Source organism: Procambarus clarkii, chromosome 71 (assembly GCF_040958095.1).
Source record: "Procambarus clarkii isolate CNS0578487 chromosome 71, FALCON_Pclarkii_2.0, whole genome shotgun sequence".
In the NCBI taxonomy this organism is placed as follows: domain Eukaryota; kingdom Metazoa; phylum Arthropoda; class Malacostraca; order Decapoda; family Cambaridae; genus Procambarus; species Procambarus clarkii.
Window position 1 is genome coordinate 18,609,314 of NC_091220.1, and position 8,042 is coordinate 18,617,355.

Consider the following 8,042-nt stretch of genomic DNA (forward strand, 5'->3'; position numbering starts at 1 on the left):
ACCACAAAGGAGGAATGAGAAACCAAGAGACGAAGAGCATAGAGAATAGCATAAAGTTCTGCCGTAAAGACGCTAGCCTCCGAAGGGAGGCGACACATGTAAGTACGGTCAGGAAAAACAACAGAGTAGCCCACACCATCCGCACACTTAGACCCATCAGGGAAGATGGAAATAGAGTGGGAGTGCGAAGAAAAGTGCTCAAGGAAGAGGCTTTTCAGAATTGTAGGAGGGGTAAAGGCTTTAGTGATACAAGTCAAGGACGTACACAACTTGGGAAGGGGGACTCTCCACGGAGGTAATGAAGGAACAATACAAGGAGAAACATTAGAAATATGAACAGAAAGAGAATCCTGTAAGCGAGATAACTGGACAGAAAGTGGGAGACAATGAAGAGGAACAGGAACCACAGGAGGAGGAAAAGTCAATGCACAACAGAGGTGAGAGGAAGGATGTTGGAAGGACCGCGCAAGATAGCGAAGACAGTAGCGATCACGGCAGTCCTGAAGAGAGAGAAAGCCAGTGTCAACACACAAACTAAGGGTGGGAGTCGAACGAAAGCCACCAGAGCCGAGACGCAACCCAGTATGGTGCAAACCATCAAGATGGCGAAGAGTAGAAGGAGAAGCAGAAGAGTATGCAGGGCAACCATAATTGAGTTTAGACAGGACGAGAGAGGAGTGCAAATAGAGGAGCGTGCGCCTATTCGCTCCCCAAGAAGTATGGGACAAAACCTTAAGGAGGTTAAGGACCTTAGAGCATTCAACTCAGAGGCAAGAGATATGGGCTGACCAAGACAAACGAGTGTCAAAGACTAACCCCAAAAGCTTCGCGGAATCCCTGTACACAATGAGATGACCATAAAGCAACAACAATGAAGTAAAGGTCCTTTCAGTAAGAATCTATCATTCACTGAAAGTTGCTGCAGTTAAAAATAAAAGAAAATACAAGTCCCTAGAAATAAACAAGCAACCTTTTTGACTAAGGAAAAGAAGGTAGTTATTCTACTGTATAAATCTAAGTATTCACTTAGATAACTGTATCCAAGCATAGAGGTTCCCCCCCCTTCCCTTTCAGAAAAACATCTACTTTCGAAAAAGTTTAACATTGGCCAACAAAAATGATTCCAGAACTAAATTGCCTAAAACCAGGAACAACTGAGAGCCATGACAAACACTGCAACCCTCTCCTACCCCCAAGTCTTATGCTATTTATGATCCAAGGTAATTTGAGATACTATACTGTACTTCCTACAGACGAGTCTAGTGAGAGGGTGATCTCCTGGCGATTAAATTGAAGCACGATACAGGTGTCAACGAACATCAGTCAGCCCACTTGTCAGCACAGTGGATAACTAATGACATCATAATCTGCAGTGTTGTATGCCTCCCTGTGGCCATTTAAATCAATAAAACACAGGGTTGTGGCAATGTTTACAGCATAAGGCAAGGTATAGAGGAATCCTGGAATGCCATGTAATGTGTAGTCCTTGAATGTGCTTTAGGCAACCAAATTGAATAACAACATTTCTGGTGTTCGGCTATATAATCCGACTTTCTCATTCGGTATAATGTTTTAAACCTAAATAGGAATTCACTTTAAAGGTCAATTTATTTGGAAAGTGCTAACCAGATTCCAAATTACTGAGCTCTGAAAGTACTACAAGGCAAGTTTAACCAAATGAGTGTTTGCCTATCCATACCCCCATGAGGTATGTGACAACACTGAATAAAGAAAGGGTCTTTGAGCATTCACCGTGCAGGTATTTGACATGACCAATATAGCCAAGTGTTAAAGATCATTCTAAGCAGTTCTGCACAATCCATATACTATCAATTAATATAATTGTACAATGGTGCTTGGTGGATGATATTTCCTATTAAAACTCATTGCACAACTGTTTGTATTAGACATTTTAAACCTACAAATGGTAGCCCTAGATATCGCACTACAGTATTAATTACAAGATGAACAATGTAAAATCAATACCACAACAGCAAAGGATGACGGCTTTTCAACAACCGACAAACACGCAGGTCTAACACCAGCCATCCCGAGAGAGGACGTCCCAAGCATGTACACCCCACAACTTTACATCACCTTTGCTACCTCACGCGAGCACGCAACAGCATGAGGATGCCATACTCCCAAACCAACTCCATGCACTTTGAGGCTTTAACAACTCAACATTTAAAAAGTTGATTTAAAAAATCAAACACCTGAATTTTTCCCTAATTAAATTTACTAGGGAAATGCACACCAAGCCATGAAACTTACAATAAAGATGAACAAACTACACACAACTGTCACCAAACTTCCACATACCACCCCCCTCTCACTCCTGCCCTCCCTCCTTAGGTGCTCTGATTGGCTGAGCACCTGAGCCACCACCACTCACCTCTTGTTGTGAGAGCCTAAAGCATGTTTGGTTGCACTTTAAAAGTTCCCGAGTGTACTCGCCTAATTGTGAGTACCGCCTGCCCGGTTCACCATTTTGTTTTTCAATCTACCTCAATTTACCCCTTTACAGTCAAATATTATGCAAAATTCTGTTTAAGACTTGTCCCTTCTTAACTTAAATAACTGCTTTGGCCATCTGCAATCTTTCTAGGTGGGTAACAATGACTCTTGAGGCCAGAAAGGACTTATCAGACGGCGATCATAACAATACGGTACACACACAAAATCACAACCTGATATACACCAAGCAGAAAATCCACTGGAGCTGTGAGGCGACGTAAACCCTTCCCCAAGGCACTGGCAGCTGCATACTCTACCACAGTATATTACTGACTTTGTAAAAGTCTTACAACCGGATTTCCCCATAAATCACAGCAAGTTTTGAGGCCCCTCCTTGAGTCAACGTCTTACGTAAGCCCTACAAGCACTCGGGTGAAGGCTGAAGCAGTTCAACACCATACGCCCCAACTTCAAATACACAGTTGAGAGGCGGGACCAAAACGTGATTTTCTGTGTGCGCCTGAAGTTGGGGCATACGGTCTTGCTTCACCCTTCACTTTACCCTTCACCGGCGTACTTCAGGGGCTTTATTTAATACTTGGACTGGCTTCAGTAGGGCCTCCAGACTTTCTGTGGCTTCACAAGTGTCACGTGAATCCCCTGCATAGCAGTGGAACTGCCTTTTCCCTTCACCTTCAATGCCTCTGCACTGAAAGTATACATCTACACCAGCCCAGAAGTCATCAGTCCTGCCACCTCTCCATACCCCCCAGGGCCTGGCACGGCCTGGTACGACTCAGAGGCAAGCCGGGCGCCACTGCTAACTGGCAGTTTGTCCCCACAAACAAGCAGTTAGCCGCCTTCAACTGACAGTGGTACAGCTCAACACAAAGGTACCGCCAGCCACAACGAGCAGTTTGCTAGTTGACCAGATGTCCACCTCGTGTTGACACTGGATGAGTCATCACCGCCGGACTATATAAAGAGCGCTGCCTCCCTGGAGAGGCAATCTCTCCCTTAGTGCTCTAGGATCACCTTCGTGTCTCTAACCCGTCGTCCGCTTCCAGCCAACGTCGTGTGACTGATGCCATGGTGGTATGGTAGCTGTCTTCAGAACACCAGTATATCTTCATACTTTTATTCATTGCTTATAGTTTATTTTTTGCATTTAAGGTCATACTAACTTGTTCACCTTTGCATTACATGATAGTCAAGTATTGTCATGTGTTATTTTTGTTCATTACTATTTCAGTAAATTGTTTAATTATTTATTTGATAATTTTCATTTGTTTCCACCTGCAACTTACACACTGCAAGGCCAATAGCAGCATTTCTTTCATTTATGTGAGGGAGAGCCATACCATCTTGGTTCAGTATAGCTGTGATACCATAACCCGTCACACAAGATATCCAGTTGTAAGACTTTTACCATCAGTGGTGGTAGAGTATGCAACTGGCAATGCCTTTGTTACAGGTTCGCTTCATCTCACAGCCCCAGTGGATTTTCTCACACATTTGAATACATGAAACAACTTTATTTGATACATTCCAAACCAAAGTACTGTACAGTACAGTAATTATCAAACCATCAAATGTGTGGGATAATCATAGTGCGCTAAATATCACTAACGTCGCCAATACAATACAATATATATTTCTCTGTGGATTTTCCGCATATAATACAAAATAAATTTGGTTTCCACAAAAATATTACAAATACAAAAACTGTAGATGAAAAAAAAGGACCTCAAAATACCTCAGATTCAGCGATGTGTTCTCACCGTGATGTGTCCGACCCCAGCGAGCGGGTGCTAGAGTTTTTGCAGGACGGGCGAGACATCGAACTCAGGAGATGCTTGGCCGGGTCTGGAATCGTTCCCAGGAAGAGAAGGTCCTATTGGTTCCTACTGACTCTTCTTGCCGATCTTTTTCCCACTTGCACGTGCTCTGCTGCAGGAGCGGCCTCCTGGTGGTGGAGGCCACACCATGGAGTGCTTCTTTGGGAGTCACACTATGGAGCACTACATGTGAGTCACACTATGGAGCACTACATGTGAGTCACACTATGGAGCACTACATGTGAGTCACACTATGGAGCACTACATGTGAGTCACACTATGGAGCACTACATGTGAGTCACACTATAGAGCCCTACATGTGAGTCACACTATAGAGCCCTACATGTGAGTCACACTATTTAGCACTACATGTGAGTCACACCATGGAGCACTACATGTGAGTCACACCATGGAGCACTACATGTGAGTCACACCATGGAGTACTACATGAGTCACACATGTAGAGATCTAGGGGTGGTTCTAGATAGAAAACTATCACCTGAGGACCACATAAAGAATATTGTGCGAGGAGCCTATACCACGCTTTCTAACTTCAGAATTGCTTTTAAATACATGGATGGCGATATACTAAAGAAATTGTTCACGACTATTGTTAGGCCAAAGCTGGAATATGCAGCGGTTGTATGGTGCCCATATCTTAAGAAGCACATCAACAAACTGGAAAAGGTGCAGACATGCTACTAAGTGGCTCCCAGAACTGAAGGGCAAGATCTACGAGGAGAGGTTAGAGGCATTAAATATGCCAAAACTAGAAGACAGAAGAAAAAGAGGTGATATGATCACTACATTCAAAATAGTAACAGGAATTGATAAAATCGATAGGGACCTGCACAACTGCAAGAAAAATGACAGGTTGGATAACAAGAACTTTTCACACTAGAGATGCTATACCGATGATGATACTTTTCAAAACGCTTGTGCTCTCTAGAGTGGAGTACTGCTGCACAATGACAGCCCCTTTCAAAGCTGGAGAAATTGCTGACCTGGAGAGCGTGCAGAGATCCTTTACTGCTAGAATCCACTCAGTAAAACATCTAAACTATTGGGACCAACTAAAGCGCAGGCGGGAGAGGTACATAATAATTTACACGTGGAAAATATTGGAGGGGCTGGTTCCAAACCTGCACACAGAAATAACACCACATGAGACCAGAAGACATGGCAGGATGTGCAGAATACCCCCGTTGAAAAGCAGAGGTGCAACAGGTACTCTGAGAGAGAACTCTATCAACATCAGAGGCCCGAGACTGTTCAACACGCTTCCACTACACATAAGGGACATAACTGGCCGACCCCTCACAGTGTTCAAGAGAGAACTGGATAAGCACCTCCAAAGGATACCTGATCAACCAGGCTGTGACTCATACGTCAGGCTGTGAGCAGCCACGTCCAACATCCTGGTTGATCAGTCCGGCAACCAGGAGGCCTGGTCGACGACCGGGCCGCGGGGACGCTAAGCCCCGGAAGCACCTCAAGGTAAGGAAGATTTCCTGAGACCTGGAACTTTAAGAACAAGAGGTCATAGATTTAAACTAGCTAAACACAGATGCTGAAGAAATATAAGAAAATTCACTTTCGCAAACAAAGTGGTAGACGGCTGGAACAAGTTAGGCGAGAAGGTGGTGGAGGCCAAGACCGTCAGTAGTTTCAAAGCGTTATATGACAAAGAGTGCTGGGAAGACGGGACACCACGAGCGTAGCACTCATCCTGTAACTACACTTAGGTAATTACACCAAGAAGTACTACATGTGAGTCACACCATGGAGCGCTACATGTGAGTCACACCATGGAGCACTACATATGAGTCACACTATGGAGCACTACATGTGAGTCACACTATACAACAAGTCACTGGTAACAGGTAAACTGCCAAAAATTTGGAAGACAGCCAATGTAGTCCCAATATACAAGAAGGGTGGTAGGCAGGAGGCACTGAACTACAGGCCAGTGTCCTTAACTTGCATTCCATGCAAGATGATGGAAAAGATTGTGCGAAAAAAGCTAGTGGAACATCTGGAGCAAAAGAACTTTGTAACACAACATCAACATGGGTTCAGAGATGGCAAATCATGCCTAACAGGATTGAGTTCTATGACCAGGCAACAAAAATCAGGCAAGAGAGAGAGGGCTGGGCAGACTGCATATTTCTGGACTGCCAGAATGCTTTTGACACAGTACCACATAAGAGACTAGTGCACAAACTGGAGATGCAGGCAGGAGTGAAAGGGAAGGTACTCCACTGGATAATAGAGCACCTAAGCAACAGGACACAGCGAGTCACCGTGAGAGGTGAGGTCTCGGAGTGGCGGGGAGTCACCAGTGGAGTCCCACAGGGATCAGTCCTTGGACCTATACTGTTTCTGATATACGTAAATGATCTTCCAGAAGGAATTGACTCGTTCCTCGCGATGTTTGCTGATGACGCGAAAATTATGAGGAGGATCAGGACAGAGGAGGATAGTATGAGGCTACAAGATGACCTAGACAAACTGAAGGAATGGTCCAACAAATGGCTACTAAAGTTCAACCCAAGTAAATGTAAGGTAATGAAACTAGGAGGAGGAACTAGGAGGCCAGTCACTGGATACCGAATGGGAGATGAAGTCCTTCACGAAACGGACAGAGAGAAAGATCTGGGAGTTGATATCACGCCAAACCTGTCTCCTGGAGCCCACATCAAAAGAATAACATCAGCGGCCTATGCGAGGCTGGCTAACATCAGAACTGCTTTCAGAAACCTGTGTAAGGAATCCTTCAGAACCTTGTATACCACATATGTAAGGCCAATTCTGGAGTATGCAGCCTCAGCATGGAGTCCGTACCTAGTCAAGCACTAGACGAAGCTGGAAAAAGTTCAGAGGTATGCCACTAGGTTAGTCCCAGAACTAAGAGGCATGAGTTATGAGGACAGACTACGTGAACTGCACCTCACGTCGCTGGAAGACAGAAGAGCTAGGGAAGACATGATCACCACATACAAAATTCTCAGGGGAATTGACAGGGTGGACAAGGATGGATTATTTAACACGGGTGGCACACGCACAAGGGGACACAGGTGGAAGCTGAGTACCCAAATGAGCCACAGAGACATTAGAAAGAACTTTTTTAGTGTCAGAGTAGTTAGTAAATGGAATACACTAGGAAGTGATGTGGTGGAGGCTGACTCCATACACAGTTTCAAATGTAGATATGACAGAGCCCAATAGGCTCAGGAATCTGTACATCAGTTGACTGACGGTTGAGTGGCGGGACCAAAGAGCCAGAGCTCAACCCCCGCAAACACAACTAGGTAAGTACTATGGAGCACCACATGTGAGTCACACCATGGAGCACTATGGAAGGTAAAATTGAGCAAAGAGCGGGAATTAAGAAAGAAAATTGTGTGGGAAGGGGGCCAAAAAATAGGAGAGGGAAGGGGAGAGGGGGGGGGGGGAGAGAGAGTGAGAGGGCAGAGGGGAGAGAGAAGGAGGGTGAGGGGAGGGGGAAACAGCAGGGTGACACACACACGACACCACCCATGCATTACCTCCCTGCTGAGACCTACTCTCACTCCTCGACCCCTCCCCTGCATTCCCCAGCTCTCGCATACACGCTTTATTCACTGACGCTCCATCCTTGGTGGGGCGACATCTCCAGTATGTTTGTGTTATGCTGCAATAGTAATACCTTTAGCAGTTTTATGCTTTACCGTTTATACCTAAATACCTTTTATCACCTCAAGGTGA